Source organism: Ambystoma mexicanum, chromosome 11, assembly GCF_040938575.1.
Source record: "Ambystoma mexicanum isolate Mex_15411 chromosome 11, UKY_AmexF1_1, whole genome shotgun sequence".
Lineage (NCBI taxonomy): Eukaryota > Metazoa > Chordata > Amphibia > Caudata > Ambystomatidae > Ambystoma > Ambystoma mexicanum.
The window spans coordinates 440,227,945-440,252,816 of record NC_090934.1 but is presented as its reverse complement, the minus strand read 5'-3'; positions in this window follow the sequence as shown (position 1 = coordinate 440,252,816).

Here is a 24,872-nt window from a genome sequence, read left to right as displayed (position 1 = left end):
ACTTGTATTATTTACTAGTAACGGTCCCCCTATATTTTACCACCATTTTTACAGCTTCAGAATTGTACTTTTTGCATAGAAAGAATACCTCATAATGTTTCTACATATTTGCTCCTTGGAGCTTATCACTTCAGGTGATCTTCTGCTGAGCTAGTAAGAATTAAAACAATGTGCAAGCAGAGGTGTAGCCAGTATTGTCTAACATATAATTGGGTCCACCACAGTGACATTAATATCTGTAAATGCAGACACAGCACTGCTGAGTGGGCATTTACAGATTTTGGGTGGGCCTTGCCCGCTCAAGCCATACCCTGTATACGCCTCTGTGTGTAAGACATTGTTAAGATCTGCCTTCCAGTTCATGTCCGCATGTGGAAGCTACTGGAGGGGAGTGCTTGATCTGCTTAAAGAAGCACATTTGTGATGTAGGCTGCACAATTGTAGAAACACATATCACATTATGCATCTATGCTGTTCATCTTAAAATGCCTGGCAGAGCGTTGATGGCTTATTCTTTAATCTATGCGTTCCATTATGTGTGCTCTTTTCTGTTTTTAGCTGACTAAAATCATTCACAATTATTGTTCACATAAAGACAACTTCTGAACCACTTTATGGGCATTATCAACACAGCATTTTTAAGAGTCTCTATAAAGGGACAAGATCGTATTTGTACATGATTTCCAATCTCTTAAAATTGAAACAAGAGAGGTGCTGTGGACAGGAGGGCTTGAAAGTGATCCAGTCTGCAGGATTATAGTGTGGTGGGGCATAAAGTGTACGCCCACGCCCGGTTCGTATAGATGAACAGGGTGCACAAGAAGGTGCCAGAGGGGACATTGATGAGTCTCTTCTTGGACGAAAAGCGTGTTTGGTCCCATAACATAGGTGATGAGAATCTTGAGGGAAGGACCATTAAGTGTTGCTAGGCATGGTTTAAAATCCCTGCTATGTATATGAAGCTCATGGAGTGCAAGATAGGTGTTGCAGGTCGGAGGGAGTGGTTGGGTGGTGGTAATGTGTGCTTGCTTGAGAGACTAGCAGGAGCAAAGACAAGCGATTAGGCAGCCAGAAGCATGGTTCTCTTAGTGCTCACTCTACAGGTATCATGTGGACTGTGCTGGCGTGCATGTAGAGTCCCAGATAGTGCTGGCGGAAGTGACTGTGCAAAGAAGCACCATTTCCGGCATGACGGATATGGGTGGAGAGGCTGCAACTATGAGGGGGGAGAGGGAGATCAGGTTAGCAAAACGTGTGCCCTACTGACTTGGACTTGGACTTGCCCATTGCACAGTCTGCCAAAGCCCAAATGGCTAGCCCCAAATGGCTAGTGTGGGCCTTTTCTGACTTCATGTGAGCGTATTTCTAATTGCTTAGTCACAATATCAGTCCATAGCTGTCCCGGGCAAGCAGTAGTGTTCCTTCCAGCCACAGCATGAATACATGTTCTCAGACATGCAGAATGCTACCAGATTCAACCTGGTACTTTTACCTGCTCTATGCCTTGTCCGTACAATTGTTCATCAAGAACAGTTTGCGTGCTGCTGCCTGGCAGCATAGCTTAGAGCAGTGTGGCAGGAACGCTTACAGTGGCAACCACATGCAGCAGTTGTCTGCTGTTGCCACTTTTGCCGCTCAGTCCAGTTTCTCACTCCGGAAGCCCTCCTCCATTGCATATTTCCATGACACCATCAAGCTCTCGCCATTCCAGCAGGATCCACACAACCAGGTAGGAAAAGCTTGCAACCAAAGCAATGTCAGGTGGGTGTAGCCTAAAACGTTCTTTCTACAACTTGACCCGTCCCCTGAGATGTAACCCCGGAGTGTTCATAATGTTTCTTTACACGTTTCGATCTCCAGTTAAAATAACCAATCCTATCTGAATTAATCCTCCATCTTCGCCTAGATCTTATCCTGCTCCGCTCACTTCATGCACAACTGCAAACTTCATTTCTTACCTCCACCTTGATCCACTTCAGAGATATATTGATGACCACCATGTATTTTGCCCTTCGCAACATTGGAAGCAGTAGATACTGCACTACCTTCATACCCAGCCACCTTGTACTCAGCGTCCACAAATCCCTCATCATTGCTTTAATGGTTTCTAGGCGTACCCTCGCACAAAGTCATTTTACCCAGCATGTATCAACATCACATAAGATATCATTTTTCTACCTCTCAAATCAATCTACATCAGCAGCAAATTAGTTACTTGCATTCCCTCTCTCCCCAACCTTACTTCACCACCTTCTTTCAGTTAAAAAAACTTGTCATCTGTATATGGACTCCAGCCCACTTTACAGTGGACTATCAATAGCTCACAATCATCACCAAAGGTAACACCAAAAGCGTACCTGTGCTGCCCCATACCACTATCTGTCGCTTACCTTTTGAAACATTTTGTACCTGGCAGCCACAAATGCACTGTTTCCTGTTTCATTCCCAAATACTCTCATATTCCTACCCCTGGATACATTGTATACTGTACACAGCCTTAAACAATAACATTTAAAACTGTGGAAAACAACACCTGGGCAAACATTTCCACACCCGTCAGAACACCACTGAGGTCATAGCTTTCCCCATGGCTGGCCGCTGACACCTCTTCCTGGTCCACCATTTAAGCATCATGCACTCCATCTGCTTCTTTAGGATCATATCACAAGAACCGTTTAGAATAGAAAGCAACTCCCATCAAGTTGGAACGTATTGTGGCTGGTGGCACACCTTTTGTAAATAGAAACCACTAAAAACCTCATCATCTTTTCCTTCCTGATATCCAACGTTGCTACCATGCTGCCCTCTGGATTAGTGGTCTTTTGCTGACACCTTCCAGAGAGAATGCATGATTTATCAAACAATAGTCCCCAGAGGCAATCTTTGGAAGATCATAAAAGTTGAAATAATCATACAGTCAAACTGAGGCTCCATGAAAGGGGCCACAGTCCTTCCCTCAGCCAACCCCTTTGCCAACTTGTCCCACACAAAACAGGGAGATTCCTCAGCTGATTTCAAATTGTCGACCCATCCTCCAATTCTAACTTGCTCCCTTGTAAGGGATCAGAAAGCCCTGCATGAAAATCATCTGATGCTAAGATTGCCACCTACTTTTCTGGGTCATCCAGAATTTTCCCCTACAAATTCCGAGAAATGTAACTGCCTTGTCCCACGTGAATCTCTGTAGGTTGTGCCTTCTCTGTTGTCCAACTCTTCTTTCTTTCATCACTTGATTGTAGCACTAAATTAGAGACATCATTCTACAGAATTGAGGAGCTCATGTTTGAACCAAAAGGCTGCTCCCAATGCAAATTCCTGTGTTGAAGGCTCACAAGAAGCCATCATGCTCCAAATTCCATCTATTATTGTCGTCAAACACCACCCCATCCCGGGGTCGGATTGATCAAAATGTGGATGTACAGAACTAGACGGCCACTGCTTTGTTGAAACACTATGCTGGAAAGACCCACACATGCAAATATATCTACCCACAAGACAAGAACAGATCTTACATCATCCTCAAAATAAATCCTCATCATACGTGATCCAAGCAAATTTCCCAATTCTTGTTTCTGTCCTTTTGGATTGCATACACATATTTAAAGAAAGCCACTGCCTTTCTTAGTAAACCGTACAGTATACACTTGTTGGAATCAAACATTAGGCACACAAGTTGCATATACTCGGGCAGATCGTTCTCCTCCTACTTGAATTATATTGTCAACCCTATAGCGTTTTGGAATAATTTCATTATCTGAATGCACTTCCCCACACTATCTTGTGTTTAGTACCTTAATTCAGATAAGAACCATAGCATTTAGTGATGCACGTATATATATCTGCAAAACTACCCAATGTTCATTTCTTCCTCCAGCAAATACCTGGCACCCATACCTCCCACATTCCTCTCTCTGTCCGTTTATCGTCTACTCATACCTTGGCTTCCTACTCTGTACTCTTGACCCCGCTTCTGCTTATACCTGTGTTCACCTCTTATATGGGGGTATGGCAGAGGACACAAGTAATTCTGTGCCTAACATCACATGACCCCCTTTTCAATAAACCTTCATAGTGCCTCCCAGCATTCACAATGTTACTGAGCTTACTTTAAGCCCTCGGACCGCAGCCAAGCCCACCCCATTTACCCAGTACAACCATATCTGCTCCCTTCCAGCCTGTAGTTGCTACAACCTACTGGGCCTCTCCAGACTCAGAAAGACACAAGCTCTAAAAGATCTCCATATGTGGTCACTGCCAACCAGCACTATTCCTGGTACAAAGGTAGCCATTGGGGGCTCTTCTTTTGATGGGCCGCCTTATAACCTCACTTATCTGCCTCATGGCAGCTGTCCTATGCAACATCTGGTACTCAATTTAGGGAAGATTAGATAGCAGTTATTCCATGCACCACTATGCTGTAGAATAGAGAGCTGCATTATGCCCTGCCAGGACCACTTTGATGGCCTGCGATGCTATGCAACCTCGACTTGTACTTTCTGGCACAACACTCAGAACCTTATCAACATTGTGAGCCACTTTCTTTGTTGCCCTTCCACTTTTGTCTTCTCCCAAAAGTATGAACTGCTTTCTAAGGTGTGGTCTGCACCATTAGCCGCTGTGAAACCTACACCCTCGGCAGGGACCCATGTGCAATATTGCTGTTCCAACCCCCATGGAGGGTGCAACCATGCCCACACTGCCCCTCTTGACCAGTGCTGCAATTAATTTTCCCCAGCCCTCTGTCAGAACTTCCAGCTTCTGTCCCTGCATCTCTATTTGCACTGTTCCAATGGATTGTGCCCCTGTGACTTCCCCTCCTTCTTGTTCTTTTCTCACATTTTGTCATCAGTATGATCAACCACTACAGGAGTGGATCAAATAGGCAAACCAATGATGCAAGGCGCTAATCCACCTAATCCACCACCACATGCAGGGAAACCACTTTATCAATCAATGGCACCATTGGAAACGAATGATTGACACATATATTAATGCATTAGATAAACAGAACAAGTTACACATAAGCAAGGAAAACAATTATATTGATGAATAGCATAGACACTGAAGTGCAGAGAGGGCTTAACAGTTTACCCAAGTACGAAATAGCAGCAGATGAAGATGATGTGCACGTTGAAATGATTACAGGGCTACAGAAAAGATATGATACGAAATACAACATAGCCTTTTACAGATTGGACTTGTAGACCCAAAGAAAAATCAACGACGAACCAACTGATGATTGCATTCAGTCATTAAACGATGTGCTTATGCTGTGTGATTTCAGGACAACAGCAGCAATATGATCTGAGACACATAGGGGCCGATTCATGGAACAAACGTGCGCCGAAAATCCCAGCTCAAGCAGGCACAAGGTGGCGCAAGCGTGAGAAAGCAAGCGCATGCGCACGCGTGCGATTCAAGGAAGGCGCTGCGCATGTATACCACTGGTTGTGCGCCAAATCCATGTGTGGCGCATGCGGGCGCACACGTCATCAAACGTCATCAAAACAGCGAAAGCGCAGATAGAGCGGCACACACAACAAAAGTGGGCGGAACAGTGGGCGTAACACGCGGAATGGGGAATAACGCGTGAAAAAGAAGGCGTAACTGGGGAAGTACTGCAGGGAACTACACGGAACGCCCACACGCACGCGAACAACCCGTATTCATGGATCCGAATACGGGAAACTTGCGCACGGCAAAAGACGCGCATAGGCGTCAACGCGTCCGCCAAAGGAAGGCAGGCGGAAGCGTCCACGTGCACAGTATAAAAGTGCGTGCAAACAACAAACACGTGAATACCACTACGATGAATGCCCCATTTGTCGCAGCACTGATCGTGGGACACCGCAGGAGGAGGAGAATAGGCAGGGCACGCATTCTTTCACCCCTGACAAGCCTTTTTGGGATGCCTGACGACCCGGTCTACGGCAGGTATAGGTTTCCATCTCGTATCATCCTAGAACTGGTCAGGTAGTGGGAAGATAACCTTACATCCCCCACCCTCTGCTCCCAAGCATTGAGCCCCTTGGAGAAGGTGCTCAATGTCCTGCATTTTTTGGCCACTGGGTCATTTCAGTGGACTACTGCCATAGTGGGGGAGGGTCTCACAGGCCACGCAGTCACGCTGCCTACACCAGGTCTTGGCAATCATGACAGCGCGCCCCTCAGTCCGCAGGCACATATACATGCGCAGAACACCCGCAGAAAGGTACGCCGTTCTCCAGGACTTTTACAGGGTGGCACACTTCCCTAAAGTGCTTGTCACTAGATTGCACCCATGTGGCCCTACGTCCAGCTACGGCCACTGAGCACATCTACCGAAACCGCAAGCACTGGCATTCCATCAACGTGCAGGTGGTATGCGATGCAAAGGGAATCATCACCTCTGTCTATGCAAACTACCCTGGCTCCATCCATGACAGTTTCATATACAGAATGTCCGCCCTGAGCCAGGCCTGGAAGCTGGGCAGCATGGCGACACATGACTCCTACGTGAGTACAAATGCCTGTGCACATGCGTGCATGTCACACACATACACAAATACACAAACCCCAATAATCACAACCATCATCACCTCTCTAGGGGACAGTGCCTACCCTCTGAGCAATCACATGATGATGTTCCAATCCGGAACCCCACCACACCACCCCAGGTAAGATACAACACTGCCCATTTTGCAACCACGGCCATAGTGGAGCGCACATTCGGAGTGCTAAAGTCACGCTTCTGCTCCCTTGACCGCTCTGGCGGGCAGCTACTCTATGCACCCCCAGTAGTGTGCAGGATGATTGTGGCAGCATGTGTCCTGCACAATGTTGCAACACGGCAGGGCGTACCGGTGGTCATGGTCGTGCCCACACATCCCCAACCACAGGCACAGGCGCTGCCCATGGGAGGGGACAGGGCACATGGCGAGGCAGCCCGGACCCAGCTTGTGGCCACATTTTTCACCTAAATTCCCACCCCTGCGGAGTGCACACAGGCCTGGCACATACCAGGTGACAATCGATGATGACAAAGAGACAGTCAACTGTCACAACATTACCACCCTGAGGATGTTGCCATGGAAGTGCCACAGTGTGTGCATCCCTAGCTAATTAAACATAACTAATCCTGTGTGACCAAAAGGCACACATGCAAGGTGTGAATCACACAGACTTGCAAAACAGGCCATGACTATCACTGCTATGTCACCCAAACCCTCCCAAACCACAACATGACATGACAAGCAATAGCTATACACCAACACAGTACCAATAAGGTACACATTGACATGTGAAAAATGTAAAGTGGCATCACACAATGATGCCTGACATGGAATCAGATGAAATGACTGACCAACAACCTCCCACCCAAAAGAAGTCATACCCAAATGCATTCCAACAGTTGTAGTTATAACATAACAATGAATGCCTGTCTACATGCACATTGTGCATTGCAAAATCAACACTGCAGCATCTGTGTGCCGTGCCCACCTCATGCAACACACTGCTCAGCGCACAGCATAGTGAACAGCCATTGTGTATGACGCACACCCTGAGCATCACATCCAAGTGACAAACCACATAGATCATGTGCTGCAGGGACACAGTGGGCACCAGAAGGCAAACACAGTGTACATGTGGACATGGAAGGGTGGTTGTACATGTAGTGGATCATAGAGCGAGTGTGTGGGTCAGTAGGGACATGCACTCAATATATGCATGTGCAATCAAGTGACCATCAGTTTCCTCTACACATCACATTTGAACATTCACCATGTGTACACCCCCACAGCTATTCCCTCACACCTGAAAGGTAAACACAACACATGAACAGGCATTGATCAGCAGAATACATCATGTACATAGGATACTGCAATTACAATGTCAGGGTGTGCATCACACTGTAGGGCAAGTGAACTGTCAACAACAAAACACACCCCTCCCTCACAAATCACCATGACCCAATGAACAACTGCACCTGGGGTATCTAGCCTTCATCCTTGAAGTGCACCTGGCCACAGGATCACCCTTCCCTTTTGTCACCATCTCCCACCTTGTGTGCAAAAAGTGTCCATCACCCTCAGAGGCCACCATGACTTGCAAAAACACCACATCAAAGAGAACTCAAAGCAGGCCAACACAGAAGCCAAGCAAAAAGCCTGCTGGCAGCAAAACAAACCAGAAGACCCTCCAGTGGATGACTTTAAGTAGCAGTACGTCACAAAGCCCATGTACTACCACAATGACATAACAACTGAGGTAGCACAGTAAAACAATGTCACAACAGGATGTGTACCATGTGTGGTACATAACACAGAATAATGCACCACAAACTGATGTGTACTGTCACTGCTCCCGTGTACAGGTGCAGGAGTGGCACGAACCAACCACCCCCACCGTGGCTGGGTGCCTGCAAGGTCAAACTCACACAGGCCTCTGAGACCTTGGTGGGGAAGGAGGGTTAGGGATATGCAGTCGGGACAGGCATTGCTATACTGGATAACCGGAATGAGGGACAGGAGAGGGGAGTAGGATTCACATGGGAAAGTAGGAAATGCACAAAACTGTACTACTCACATTAACACATACACAAGTAAACCAAACCTGATCATCATGCTCATAGTAACAAATTACTAAAATGGAAGACACACAGAAACTTATCTCTGGGGTGAGTGCTGGCCTCCTGCCTGCGCACTCTCAGGTCCGGTAACAGGAGCAGTTTAATGCTGCAATGAGAGCCACAGTTACTAATCTGTGCATGTCTATAACACACAAACACACCACCATATATGCCCCAAAGTAACAAAATACTCTACAAACAAACAATCTGGTGTGGATGCTTCGTACCCATACGTAACATTACCCCTGTGATGGTTCATACACAGTCAATGCAGTAAGTCATGTGCAGCTGGGTGCATTGCAAATGGAAGACCAATGTGTCACGAATCACACAACATGTAATGTTCCCTGGGTAAGCAGCCAGACGCATATAGCAAGGAATGGCTTCAGAACAAGTCGTGTTCCACCATGACCCAAATAAAGTAGGTAGTGCATGTGTCAAATTCTACATGGTAATGAAATGCACTGCACATGAGTCTGTCCCTTGCTGTCTGTCCCTGTGAGCTGCTTCTTTCCATGTATCGGAATGCTACATGACTGATACAAGTGTCTCAATAGACCATGGTGGACCGGAGTGTATGCGCCACTGGCCCTGCAGGTCCCCCAGACAACTTTCCCATCAACTAGCCATTAGTCCACCAACGCATCTCAGCTGTATTGTGCGCTTCAACACCAATATTTGTCCAAGCTCACCGTCAGTGCTGCTACTAAGCATGCATGTACAACTGTCCAGGTGGAAGGTCTGCTGCGCTGTGGCCCCCCTGCCCTGCTCACCTTGCCTGGAGTCCCTTGAAATACGTCAGCTGTTTTCGGATGTATGAGCGCAATCCCTGTGCCTCTGCTTGCGCACACATGCGCATGTCTGCACCACCAAACGTGCCCAGCTTCCAGACGTCCAATGGCCCATGTCTGCTGGCAAAGGTGGGCTGGAGGCTCATCCACCTGCAGAAAGGGCATGACACACATGATTAATGCTTTAAAATCATCTGTGTGTGTCTCTTCAGGCATTACATGACTGGACCATGGGCCTCATTACGACCCAGGCGGTAAGTTACCGCCTGGGCCGTGACTTTACCACCATGGCGTAAACTACGTTTACGCCATGGTGGTTGGCGGACTTACCGCCCCATTCCGAGGTCGGCGGGGCGGTAAGTCCCCAATCCCCATTTACCCTTCCCCATTCCCATTTTTGCCCCATAGGGCATAATGGGAGTGGGGAAGGCGTTAATTACGCCACCGTAAATTACGGTGGCGTAATTAACTCCATGGTCCCTTAGCGCCATGGATTTTAACACCTGCTAAAAGCAGGTGTTAAAAGCGCCATGGCGCTAAGGGACCTCGTAGTTGGCGGTAAGGGGTCGGCGCAGCTAACGCTGGCGTTAACCCCTTACCGCCAGGGTCGTAATGAGGCCCCATGTCAGAGATGTACAACACAAATCACACCATCAGTCCGTCTTTCACCGGCAAACTGTTGAACACACCATCTATGCCATGAATTGCAACAAGCACATGTACAGTATAGATAATAAAGATACTACACAATGAATAGCAATGAATGTACACATCAATCATGAAACCCCCCACCTAGCGAATGAAGAACGGTGGTCAATAACACCCCTATCATCCCCACTAGGGGTGTTAACACAAGTTTCACAGCAGAAGACATGCCACAGATATGACAGTCCAGAGCCCTTGTGTAATAGGCTGTTCCACTGAACCATCCTTGCGAGCCCATGGATAAGGGAAGCAGGAGTGGCATACGTGAGTCAAGGACCCCAAGCTGCAAACACATACACAAGACAAGCTTGACAGGCACAGATGGAACAGACAGTGGATGCTCTCAAAAACCACAAAGCACCAGACCGTCACATGAGAGCACTATAGACAAACAATTTTAAACTATATTAACTAATTACACTAACTATGAAAAACCTACATTACCTATTTAAACTAACTATCAAAATGAAACTAAACTAACTGTGAGAGAACGGACCTCAACGACCGGTGGGGGGTGTCTGTACTCCCACTCCCTATATGGTGGAGGAGAGGCACAGGAGACCCCAGCCAAGATTCTCTATTCGGTAGCAATGGTCGAGCAATCAAGGCCTAGCTTCTCAGGAGGTGATGCAGGCTGGTTCTTAAGTACAGTGTATCCCCAAGCCCCCACAAAGGAATATCCACACTCTGTATTGGTTAGAACACAGTCTTTATATAATCAATAGTTAAGGTTATGTACATTTATCATAGTAACTCACTTTGTACTCTGGCAAAATCTACAATAGCAAATATTTACAATCCTGAAGTGGTACCACCCTAGATCTCATTGAAGTGCATGAACAATACTGTACAATGTCACACAGACCAATAGAGGGAAACCAGCAATAGAGAGAGGAGAGAAAATAAGATGGTTGAGCAATAGGCAGAATACTGACCCCTACCACTAGGCACAGTTCTGTGTGGAGATCCCCCCACCTGGGCAACCTGTAAAGAAAGATATAACACAAGCCCAGTCCATATATTGCTCTGTAAGTCTTATTCTCCCCTATAATGTTTTTACCCCCCCAATGTACCTGGTGGAGTCGAGTTCCTCGAAAAGGCGTCGACAAACGTCGAGGGACTCGCTGTTCGGCGACGGGGAATTGACGGCCCTTCTTGAATGCCTTCCCTTTCAAGCGGGAGGCACGGGGCGTCGAACGTCCGTCGACAAACGAGGTAGAACGATGTCGAAGAGGCGGCAGCTTCGTCCGAGCGGTGCTCGTCGGCGTCGGGGTGTCGGCGTCCTGCAAGGCGGAGGTGTGCGGGGCACCTCGATGACAATAGTTCTGGACCGCAAAGATTGTAGAGACGGGAGCCCAGCAAGGGCGTCGAGTCGTCCGAGTCTTTGAGGTCGTCGGGTGGCGGGAAACCCACCGGCAGGTTTCTCCTCGGCGCGTTGGTCGTCCTCGACTTCTCCGGCAGGATAAGCGGTCGACGAAGCGGTCGAGAGAGTCCTTCGATTGAATGTTCTTAGGCAAAGGAGCGGACGGCTCCGGTCGTCGGCGGCACGGCGTCAAGTGGTTCCCACGGCTGGGCAACACAACTTCGACGGGCCTCCAGCGGTTACACAAACCTGCGAACCCTGGTCGACGGCAATGGACTTCGACAGCGTCGATGTCCGGGTGCTTCACTTCGATCTCCTCGGCGGTCCCGTCTCGGGTCGGCAGCCTTTCGAGGGTCTGACTTCCAGGGCGCTTCGGCGAAGAGTCAGCGGTGCTCGATGGTCCCTCGGAGCACGGGAAGAGGGCGCCTTACCAGGTCCTCTCTCGGATCAGTCCTCGACGAATTCGGCAACCTTCAGATCTGTCGAAGCAAATGCAGCAGCAAGTCTTCTTCTTCCAGCTGGACGTCGAGGATCAGCAGTTCCAGTTACTCTTGAGTGGAGACTCAGCTTCTGAACGCTTCTGAACCCAATGGTCGCTTCTCAACCAATGGTTCCTTCTGAACAATTTTCAGTGGTGAGAGGTCCCCAGATATACTATCCTCTCTCTCATCCACGCTGCTGGCACACACCCAGCAGCCAATCATACTGCAGGGCATTCATGCAGTCAGTCAGCCAATCAGGCACACAGTGCATTCAGGCCACACTCCTCCCTTTCAGACACTCACAACAAGGAATGTGGATTGGGACAAGTACCCAGCCATTCAACACTGCACACTGCATTCAGGCCAGTTTCGGGCAGGGCTGTCTCAGTCTTTGTCTCACATGCCAGAAACCAGACAACCACAACAAGGAGTGCATATTGGTCACCCACTCCATTCACCCAGGTCCCACCCACAGGAGGTACCCACAACATACAGTCAATGGGAAGGCTCCAGTCAGTCTAGCTGGGCCTTCACAACAACACCATATATGGAACTTCCACCCAACAGCCAGTCAGGGGGAATGGACAGAGTCAGGGCTTCCCCGGACTTTGGGAAAAACAAGACAACAGGCAATAGAAAGCAAGAGGCCACAGGGGCCATCTTGTTTCTATCAGGAATCAACTGATCCCAATGGCAGGGCCTGGGTATCCCAAAATGGAGGACACCCAGAGCACCTGTCAAGTTCAGCATGGAGCTGCCACCAGCCCATACCCTGCTCTGTGGGCCACCCACAGGTGCCCCAAAACATACACTAGGGGCACAGGGTTGTACCCCTACCCATGGGTGCCATAAGGGTATCCCATGGGTCTGTTCACCCAACCAAAAGAGAGCTGCACTGCCAGGAGTCCCACATGGACTCCTGGGCAGAAAACATGACCGAACACACGATAAAAACAGTAATAGGACAAGGATTCAGAGGCCCTGTCCCTCAGATGCATTTCCAGCATCACAGTCGCCCCCCCCAGACTGAGGTGGAGGGTGTCTAATCTCCCACGGGATAGACACCCTCATCCAGACGGTCAACATACCTTCTGGAAAGGCCATCTGCATTATCGTGACTCTTCCCTGGTCTGTGCTCTATGGTGAAGTCTAGCCCTTGTAGGCTAATCGAAAACCTGAGCAATTTCGGATTCTCACCCTTCATCTGCATAAGCCACTTCAGGGGCTTATGATCTGTTTGGACCTTGAAGGTGGACCCCGTAAGGTAGGGCCTAAACATTCCTTTTCAACAGTAGCCCACCTAAGTTCTCTACCCTTGAGATGTCTACTGATGAATATGATAGGATGTTCTCTCCCTTTGTCAACTAACTGGGACAAGACAGCTCCAATCCCGGTGTCGCAGGCATCCGTCTGGACGATAAAGGGTCGGCTGTAGTCAGGCGCACTCAACACAGGTGCCCTACACAGACTTTCTTTCAAGCCATCAAAGGCCCTCTCACAGTCTTCGGTTCAATTAACCTTCCTAGGCTGTTTGGCCGAAGTTAGAGCTGTCAGGGGTGCAGCTATGGTTCCATAGTCTGCCATGAAATTGCGATAGTACCCAGTGAGGCCCAAAAAGGCTCTCACCTGGGTTTGAGTAGTGGGAGTCTCCCAGTTCTGTACATCCTGTACTTTACTGGAGATAGGTTGGATTTGACCCCCTCCTACCTCATGACCAAGATAGGTAACTTTCCCCTGAGCTATCTGGCACTTGGTGGCCTTGATAGTGAGGTTAGCCCTTTTCAAGGCCTGCAACACCTTATCCAGATGCGTCAAATGCTCTTCCCAGGTGGAACTGTAGACGGCAATGTCGTCTAAGTAAGCCACACAAAAGGCTTCCAGCCCACTGAGCGCATGGTTGACCAATCTCTGGAAGGTGGCAGGGGCATTCTTCAACCCAAAAGGCATGACCCTAAACTGGTAGAGTCCCTCAGGTGTGGAGAATGCCGTCTTTTCCTTGGCATGGTCCGTCAGAGCTATTTGCCAATAGCCTGAGGTAAGGTCAAAGGTGCTCACAAATTTGGCAGCACCTATGGTGTCCACGAGCTCATCAGCCCTGGGCAATGGGTGCGCGTCAGTTTTGGTGACGGCATTGACTCCTCGGTAGTCCACACAGAACCTCCAATCCTTGGTACCCGCCTGGGAACTTGCCTTGGGGACAAGGACCACTGGACTGGACCAGGGACTGGTTGAGGGTTCAATAACACCCAGATCCAACATCTTGGCGACCTCAGCCTGGATGTGGTTCTTGACGGTATCTGACATACGGTAGCACCTGCTTTTGACAGGTACACTGTCACCAGTGTCAATTTCGTGCTTACACCACGGTGTAAGGCCTGGTGTCAGTGAAAACAGAGAGGCGTACTGTTGGAGCAAAGCCCTGCAGGCCCTCTGCTGCTCTGTTGTCAAATCGGGAGAGAGTTGTACTCCCTCCACTGAGCCATCCTGAGGGTTGCTATGCAGCAAATCAGGAAGGGGCTCACTCTCATCCTCTTCTTGCCCTGAAGCTAGCAAGAGACATGAGACCTCTGCTCGCCTGTGGAAAGGCTTGAGCCTGTTGACATGGAATACCTGAGGGGCTACCCCAGAGGCACCCATGTCAACCAGATAATTGACTTCGCCCATCTTGGAGATTATCCTGAAGGGTCCAGTCCATTTGTCGGCCAAAGCTCTAGGCTTTGTAGGCTCCATCACAAGGATTTCCTGTCCCGGAGTCCAATCCACTTGCGAAGCTTTAAGGTCATGCCAGTACTTATTCAACTCCTGGCTGGCCTTGAGATTTGCTGTTGCCTGACCCATCATTTGTGTCATCCGCCGCCTGAGGCCTAACACATAGTCCCCCACCTGCTTGGCGGGACCTGGAGGAGTGGCTTCCCAGCCTTCTCGGATCAAGGCGAGGGGCCCCCTCACGGGATGTCCAAAGAGTAACTCAAAGGGGCTGAAACCAACACCCTCCTGAGGTACCTCTCTGTAAGCAAACAGCAGGCATGGCAGGAGGAGATCCCATTTCCTCCTTAGGGGCTCTTCCAAAGCACCTAGCATGCCCTTGAGAGTTTTGTTAAATCTCTCAACCAGACCATTGGTCTGGAGGTGGTAAGAGGTGGAGAACTTGTAGGTTACCCCGCACTCTTTCCACATGGTTTTCATGTAACTCGACATGAAGTTGGATCCTCTGTCAGAGACAACCTCCTTGGGGAATCCAACACGGGTGAAAATGCCCAGGAGAGCCCTGGCAACCACCTTGGCCGTAACCGTCCGAAGGGGTATCGCCTCAGGGTACCTGGTGGCATGATCTACCAAGACCAGGATGAACCGATGTCCACCTGAAGTGGGAGGGTCAAGAGGACCGACGATGTCGATGCCCACCCTCTCAAATGGGGTGCCAACCACTGGCAACGGCTGCAGTGGGGCAATGACACTGCCTCCAGTCTTGCCAGACAACTGACAAGTTGGGCAGGTCCTGCAGTGGGACTCCACTTCTACTCCCATCCGTGGCCAGTAGAAATGGGCAGAGAGCCTCTGCTTAGTCTTCTTGGTCCCAAGATGACCAGCCAAGGGCACCTCATGCGCCAACTGCAGTAGGAAGGGCCTGTAAACCTGGGGTACCACCAACCTCTTGCGGGCACCAGGTTCAGGCTTAGTGGGCTCACTAACAAGGAGCTCACCCTCCCAATAAATCCGGAAATTCCTAGGCACCTCTCCTTGTGCCTGGGCCAGGGCCTGTTTCCTCAGCCCCTCGAGAGAGTGGCACTCTCTCTGTCCCTTACAGAAGTCCGCCCGGGAGGGTCCCCCTTCAGTTAACAAGCATTGAAGGTCGGGATGATCCTCCGGGTTGAGCACCTCTCCCACAGGAGAGTCTTCTGTCTCTTCTCCCAAAGGAGTTGAGTTTGGGTTTTCCACTGGACCCAGCTCGTCCGGAGCATGGATCCCAATGGGTGCTGTCGGAACAGCAGGAAGAGAAGGTGCTCCCTCCACAGAGGTGGCCTTCTTGGTCTTCCTTCTTCTTGCCGTAGGCCTCGCCTTTGGCTCGGGTACCTGACCCACAGCCAGACCCGGTGTCACCTGTGACCTAGTGACTGCAGCAGCAGTCATGGGAAGACCATCCGAGATCAACCCTAACTCTACTAGATCATTCCCTAACAAATTGTTAGCAGGGACATTGTCCTGAACCAGGACAGGAAGCTTCGCTGTCTTGTCGCCAATCATGAGTGTGACTAAGGCTACAGGTGATAATTTGGGAGGCCCACCAGCTAACCTGGTGGTTTGCAGAGGAGCACCTTCATAGTCCTCTGGCCTGAGCAGGGTCCTGTCCACCACTGTCATGCTTGCCCCAGTGTCTCTCAAACCAGTAGAAGGCTGGCCATTCAAGAGGACACTTCTCAAAAACCTACGGGTGTTCTGTGGGATAGTCGCCAGTACTTCCGCATACTGGTCCCAGGCCCCCAGGGACACTAAGGAAATCTCCACCGGAGCACCAAATGTGCTCCCGGCAGAGGAGGGGAGGACAGTGGCCTCCACCTCAGACACGGGGTAAGGGTAGGTCAGGCTGACAGCCTGTGCTCCAAGTGCCTTACCGTTACACTTGGGGTCACCCCTTCTGTGATCCAGAGCCCCACAGTCCCAACAAGCGCCAGGAGTGCGGGGTACGGTACTGGAACCACTTGGAGCCTGCTTTGCAGCAGGTGGACCACTACTCTTATTCCCACCCCCAGATGACTTATCCCCACTAGATTTTTGGGTCTTAGGAGAGGAAGGTTTTGGTTTACCCGACTGTGCCTGCTTGGGGGACTCCTCAGCTTTCTGAGAGGCCACCTTCTCTTTGTCCTTGTCCTTCCCACTGGAGTCCTTAGGGGACACCCGGTGGGAGACCCACTTGTCAGCCAACCTAGCCAGCTTAAAGGGGTCCAAAATGTTCTGGTCAGCCACATACTGACGCAGCTCTGGTGAACAGGCTTCAGAGAAATGCTCAAAAAACAAGAGGTGGGACAATTCAACAAAAGTCTTAACCTTGTATCCATCGATCCACCCCATCATGTTCATGTGCACAGCACTCACCCAGTCAACCCAAGACATATTCTCCTTTTTCTTAAAATCCCTGAACCTTCTAAGGTATTGGGTAGGTGTCTTGCCGAACTTGGCAATCAAAGCAGACTTCATACACTCGTACTGACCCCTTTCTTCCACACTCAGCTTCAGAATACAGTCATACCCGGTTTGAGGCACTCTGCTTAACAAACACTTCGCCCAATCTCTTTTATCCACATCATGAATCTCACAAGCCATTTCAAACGCTTCAATCCATTGGAGGATATCCGAACCCTCCACAAATACACCAACCAAATCTTTCATAAACTTGGTGGCGGGGGACCTGACACTCTCACTGGTTCTAGCTGAGGTCTCCACTCTAGCTTTCTCTAGCTGGATCCTCTGACATTCAGTGTCCTGGCTCTTGAGTTCAAGGTCCTTATTTTTGAGTTCAAGATCCCTATTCTTGAGCTCCACTTGTTGAGCCAACTCCTCTTTCTTAAGCTCAGCATCTATTTCCAACTTGCGGTATTCAAAGGCCAATTTCATCCTTAATAACTCAAGCTCTAAGGAATTGCTGGAGTTTGGAATAGAGGCAGCAGGAATGGCGGCATTCCCAGAAACAGATTCAGCAGAAACCCCAGGGGCAGAGTCCTCATTGGTTGCATTCCCCCCCTCATCAAGAGTTTCACTATCAGTCTGGTAGTCCACCAGGGCAGCTATCAGCTCAGCCCTAGACTTCTCCACAAAGTCTAACTCCCTAGCTTCACAAGCACTCTGGAGAGCCTCCAAGCTCATCCGAGTTAATTTGCCATTCGCAATAGACTCCATTGTTTGTAATGCAGTTACCTTGTACACAACTAAACCTTAATTTAATAAAGGGCCAATATCGTTTGTAAGTGGCACGGTTATACACTGATTCTTAAAACCATAAGCATCCCACCGCTGCCACCAGTGTGAGAGAACGGGCCTCAACGACCGGTGGGGGTGTCTGTACTCCCACTCCCTATATGGTGGAGGAGAGGCACAGGAGACCCCAGCCAAGATTCTCTATTCGGTAGCAATGGTCGAGCAATCAAGGCCTAGCTTCTCAGGAGGTGATGCAGGCTGGTTCCTAAGTACAGTGTATCCCCAAGCCCCCACAAAGGAATATCCACACTCTGTATTGGTTAGAACACAGTCTTTATATTATCAATAGTTAAGGTTATGTACATTTATCATAGTAACTCACTTTGTACTCTGGCCAAATCTACAATAGCAAATATTTACAATCCTGAAGTGGTACCACCCTAGATCTCATTGAAGTGCATGAACAATACTGTACAATGTCACACAGACCAATAGAGGGAAACCAGCAATAGAGAGAGGAGAGAAAATAAGATGGTTGAGCAATAGGCAGAATACTGACCCCTACCACTAGGCACAGTTCTGTGTGGAGATCCCCCCACCTGGGCAACCTGTAAAGAAAGATATAACACAAGCCCAGTCCATATATTGCTCTGTAAGTCTTATTCTCCCCTATAATGTTTTTACCCCCCCAATGTACCTGGTGGAGTCGAGTTCCTCGAAAAGGCGTCGACAAACGTCGAGGGACTCGCTGTTCGGTGACAGGGAATCGACGGCCCTTCTTGAATGCCTTCCCTTTCAAGCGGGAGGCACGGGGCGTCGAACGTCCGTCGACAAACGAGGTAGAACGATGTCGAAGAGGCGGCAGCTTCGTCCGAGCGGTGCTCGTCGGCGTCGGGGCGTCGCCGTCCTGCAAGGCGGAGGTGTGCGGGGCACCTCGATGACAATAGTTCTGGACCGCAAAGATTGTAGAGACGGGAGCCCAGCAAGGGCGTCGAGTCGTCCGAGTCTTTGAGGTCGTCGGGTGGCGGGAAACCCACCGGCAGGTTTCTCCTCGGCGCGTTGGTCGTCCTCGACTTCTCCGGCAGGATAAGCGGTCGACGAAGCGGTCGAGAGAGTCCTTCGATTGAATGTTCTTAGGCAAAGGAGCGGACGGCTCCGGTCATCGGCGGCACGGCGTCAAGTGGTTCCCACGGCTGGGCAACACAACTTCGACGGGCCTCCAGCGGTTACACAAACCTGCGAACCCTGGTCGACGGCAATGGACTTCGACAGCGTCGATGTCCGGGTGCTTCACTTCGATCTCCTCGGCGGTCCCGTCTCGGGTCGGCAGCCTTTCGAGGGTCTGACTTCCAGGGCGCTTCGGCGAAGATTCAGCGGTGCTCGATGGTCCCTCGGAGCATGGGAAGAGGGCGCCTTACCAGGTCCTCTCTCGGATCAGTCCTCGACAAATTCGGCAACCTTCAGATCTGTCGAAGCAAATGCAGCAGCAAGTCTTCTTCTTCCAGCTGGACGTCGAGGATCAGCAGTTCCAGTTACTCTTGAGTGGAGACTCAGCTTCTGAACGCTTCTGAACCCAATGGTCGCTTCTCAACCAATGGTTCCTTCTGAAAAATTTTCAGTGGTGAGAGATCCCCAGATATACTATCCTCTCTCTCATCCACGCTGCTGGCACACACCCAGCAGCCAATCATACTGCAGGGCATTCATGCAGTCAGTCAGCCAATCAGGCACACAGTGCATTCAGGCCACACTCCTCCCTTTCAGACACTCACAACAAGGAATGTGGATTGGGACAAGTACCCAGCCATTCAACACTACACACTGCATTCAGGCCAGTTTCGGGCAGGGCTGTCTCAGTCTTTGTCTCACATGCCAGAAACCAGACAACCACAACAAGGAGTGCATATTGGTCACCCACTCCATTCACCCAGGTCCCACCCACAGGAGGTACCCACAACATACAGTCAATGGGAAGGCTCCAGTCAGTCTAGCTGGGCCTTCACAACAACACCATATATGGAACTTCCACCCAACAGCCAGTCAGGGGGAAGGGACAGAGTCAGGGCTTCCCCGGACTTTGGGAAAAACAAGACAACAGGCAATAGAAAGCAAGAGGCCACAGGAGCCATCTTGTTTCTATCAGGAATCAACTGATCCCAATGGCAGGGCCTGGGTATCCCAAAATGGAGGACACCCAGAGCACCTGTGAAGTTCAGCATGGAGCTGCCACCAGCCCATACCCTGCTCTGTGGGCCACCCACAGGTGCCCCAAAACATACACTAGGGGCACAGGGTTGTACCCTTACCCATGGGTGCCATAAGGGTATCCCATGGGTCTGTTCACCCAACCAAAAGAGAGCTGCACTGCCAGGAGTCCCATATGGACTCCTGGGCAGAAAACATGACAGAACACACGATAAAAACAGTAATAGGACAAGGATTCAGAGGCCCTGTCCCTCAGATGCATTTCCAGCATCACAGTAACTAAACTAAAAGAAAAATAAAAAATGTCCACATACAACCCAGGGGGGACGAACCCAGGAAGGGGGAGTTACAGGGTGCTGCTCAACACCCACATGCGATGATGTTGAGGAAAAAAAAACCTCCATGGGCTCAACGCCTGCACAGCCCGACCTATGTGGGAGATAGATTGTCATCCGAGTCTGGCTCTTTCTGGAAAGGAGGACATGGCACAGGAGCCTGACCACGCCTAGCCGCAGCTTGCCCCTCATCGGCAGCAAATCTGCCGGACGGGTGAGCCTGGTTCTGTGCTGTGATCACACGTAGGTCTGCATGCAGAACCTCCCATGACACACGTGCTTCCTCTTGCAAGGTAGCACGTGTAACACGGAGTTCCTCCTGCAAGGCCTGGCTGGACAACTGCTGCACCTCCTCAGCCAAGATGGTACGCTCAAGCTGCGCAAACCTCTCCTCTGCCCGCTCCCTCTGGGCATACTCTTGCCTCAGGGCCTCCATGTGTGCCTCTGTGTGAGCAGCAATTGCTTTATGCAGATACGACATTTCAGCCTGGCGTGCCCTGTCTGAGGCCGCCATGCCCAGCCTGAGTGAGCAGGCCGCGGACCGTGCCGCCTGCTGCTGGAGAAGCACCTGCCTAGCAGGGGGGAGCACGGATTGGGCCACACGCTCCATGCTCTCAGCGATGTTCTCCATTGCTGCCCCCTGCCGTTCAGAAATTGCAGTCATGTCTTGCTCCCACTCAGTATACTGCAGTTGTACACGGCGACCGCGTTGCTGGGCTTGACCCCTGCGGGACCCAAGGACTGGATGTCCTCATTGTGTTGGCACTGCCCGTGGCTGCACGACTACATGCCCCCGTCGACCTGATGGCCCAGGCACATAAGTGACTGATGTGGAGGGTGACCCTGTGTCCCGATCCACCACAGGCGGAGGTTCCAAGGCTGTCTGACCCCTCAGTGTCGGTGTTGCGGACAGAGGAGTGTCCACATCAGAATCACTCACCCCTGACGTATGGATCTGATGCTCATCGAACTCGACATGGACGTCAGAGTGGTCATCAGGGATGGACTCATTGCCAGCCAGAGACAAGATGGACTGTAGCACATGTGGGTTTTCGTGGCCTACCACCCCACGACCCCCACTTGTGCCGGGTTGCTGTAGTGATGACAACCCTGTGCCTAGCATGACAACACCATCCTCTGGCTCCATTGCATCATCATCTGAAAAGTAGAGACAAAAAAAGGTCACTACACATGTTAGAAGCACACAACACACACACACAGACACCAAACACATCAAGCAGACATGTCACACACAAAATAGAACCTGCCATGCATGTGGGTTCAATTTGAAATTGCTTCTCTGATTAAGCATGTCGAAAGGTGTCAGTTTGCACTGAAGTGGGTCGATGCAGTTCAGCAAATATGTACGTTACTCACTATCTACATGTACAAGAACTTCATGATGTGTGTCAGAAAATGTGAAGGCAGTGCAAGGTCAACTTCAGGCATCACGTGCAATGTGCATTCATAGGGTAGCATGTCTACAAGCAAACCACCCCTCCCCCCAAGTGCAAATGCAGGGATGCCTAGCATGGTATCAAAAGGCTGAACATAGACCTGTGTATTGACAGACAGTGTTGACTAGCATCAACTGCATCATGTGAGTCAAGTGACAACACAGCAAATGATGATGGGACAGTAAGGGGGATACATGATGAAACCTCTGGAGTACACCCACGTGTGAAGAAGACACTACACCATTTGGCCATTAAACAGGCTTAGGCCTGTGACCCACACAGACTGTCACACCCTAAACATGTGTGTGATGCAGGACTGAGCCACAATGGAAATGGGTAGGCTGATGAAATGCCATGCAATGTAGGTCCCCCTGGACTCCTACTACAATGATCATCCAGTCAAGGACACATAGGGGCAAGAGTGGAATACACATGGAGCATGAATGGGCACTCATGTCCCTGCGGGGCATCTGACCTCTGCACAGTCCAAGTGATACACCCTTCATCAAGTACAAAGGATGTACCACACAGCATATGTCTGGCAGATTGGCTGCTGGAAGTTAGCATGTACACAGGATGCATGAACAGGGAAGTACTCAACAAAATTGAAGCATACCAGTGTTAAGGTGGAATTGGGGTGCAGAGGGGGGGTGGAGGGGCAAGGGAGCATGCCTACATGGAGTACCCGCATGCAGGCACAGGACACATGCACGTCAGTCATGCTATGACATAGTCCCTGGGCTGAGAGGAAGGTCACCCCACGCTACATGCAGAAGGGCCAGTGAGCTGGAACATGGACTTGAGGGGCATCCTAGTGACAAGCATGTGAGTAGGGTGCAATAGTGGTGATGCGGACAGTCCCCGTCTGCTCCACATGCCCAGCATCCAGCAGAGCAGACATGCATTAGGGAAGCATTGCATTACTTGCACATCAGAACCATGTACACGTCACATGTAGTGGCTATCATGCACAACACATCCCACAAATAAAACGCACACGTCCTCAACAAACATGCATCAACACTGCCTGGACTGGGCATCAAAGTCCAGCATCTCTCCCACTCCTTTGACCTATTCAGATGGTATGAACTCCGCAACGAGTGACTCATGCGGAGTGAGGTCTTCCACCTCAGGTGCAGGCCCACTGCCAGTCACCAGAGTCAAGTTATAATTTGAGGTACGCTTAGCCTTAGTGCTGCGTTTGAGGTCATTCCAACGCTTTTTACACTCTTGCGCCGTGCGCACCTCATGGCCGAATGCACTCACATGTTCCGCAACTTGCTTCCACTGGGTATCACGGTGGGCAGCCATAGTCTGACAATTAGGACCCACTAGCATGTCACGGCTGTGGCCCAGCACGTAGTCCACGAGGCAGTCCAGTTCCTGGTTGTAGAAAGGCTTCTTCCTCGACGTGCTGAGGGTGTGGCTGTGTGTGGGGTCCCAGCCTGTGCTGCAGGTGCAACCTTCCTCCTCTTGGATTGTGGCGCAGACCCTGGCTGGCAAATGTCGCCCTGATCACTATGGCCAGTAGCACCGTTGGATTGAGCCAAGGGAGTGGCAGGTGGAGGGTCAACCAAAGGCCTGACTTGCATCAGTGACAGCTGGGTGCCCTCTAATGGACCCTGCGCAGCAACATCTGCTGTGGCAGGGTCATTGACCGCGACTGTCCTGGTTGGCAGACTCACAACCGGGGTGTTGTTGGCTGCATCTGCCCCTGCACTTGCCGACACCCGGCTGGTCGGGGCAGCAGATGACATTACTGCCCCAGAGACACGTGTCTTGGTCAGGGCAGCCCTGTGTGCACCTACGGTTTCCCTCCTGGCCTGTTGGAAATATTCCAAGGGCTCTTCAAGTGCCAACGCAGCGCACGCTGGCAGACCCTGAGCCTGGGTGGTGGTGTCCACAGCTGCACCTGCAGCTACCACTACCCTTAAGCCCGTGGCAGTCAATGAAACAGACTGCCGGGTCACACGGGCGCCAGTGCCAGATGCAGAAGCTGCATCTCCCGGAACCACAGGGGGTGGTGGCAAGACTGCACCGACACATGGAACAACATCGTGCTCAGGTGGCACACCCCTGCCTAGTCCCCCTCTGCGGCCACCATGGACACCCTGGAGTCCCGCTACTCCCTGGTCACCCCGGCTACGTCCCTGACCACGCCCACCACAAGGAGGATGCCCATCGGAGGCACTCCTCACCTTTGGTGGCCTCCCAACCAAGGCACAGATGGAGTAGTGCCGGCACAGATGGAGGAGTGTCAATGGGAGGTGTACACCACAATTGTCCTGGGCAATTGGGGTGAAGGGGGTGGGATGCAAGATGTTAACAGCCCCCCTGCACCTGCAAGGCTGTATGTGACCCCCCCGGTGATGTAGTGACGGGTCACGCGACGCTCAGGCACCCCAAAACTGCAGTAAAACCGTGCACGCAACCCTGCAGCCTACGTGCATGGAATCAACCTCCTGCAGTATGCGGTGGCACCCAGTAACACGAAAAACGCATACGCGTGGGACACGCAGGCTACCGTGACCTAGAAAACGGGTGCGATACACAGGGGCACGCACAGTGGGAAAAATAGCGTGCACGACTCACCGTCTGACTAGCGTGATAATGAAAAACATGCGTAGCCAATACCCCTGCCAAAAGAAGAGATACGTCCTCGATCTGCTGTGAAGTTGTGATGGCGCGCGAAACAACACGAAGCAGCAACACATGTCGGTCTCCACGAAAGGCACGTGCAGCGAACTGCTGGCCCCGCTCACCTTTAACTCGTGCTGAGGGAAACGCCCGCGTGCGTCACGTCACTTATGCGTAGGCCCTTTCCTCGGATTACACGTATTCACACGCGGACGTGCAGTTTTTTCACTCCGTATCAAGCTGGACACGCAACAAAACACGGAAGACCTCGCTCCTGCCCAGAAGGCCAAATTACTGCCCCCCAGAGCCCCGAGCACGCTCCCACCTGCCATCTGCTGCTGCCTGCCTGCCTGCCTGCTGCCCACGTGCCCTGCTA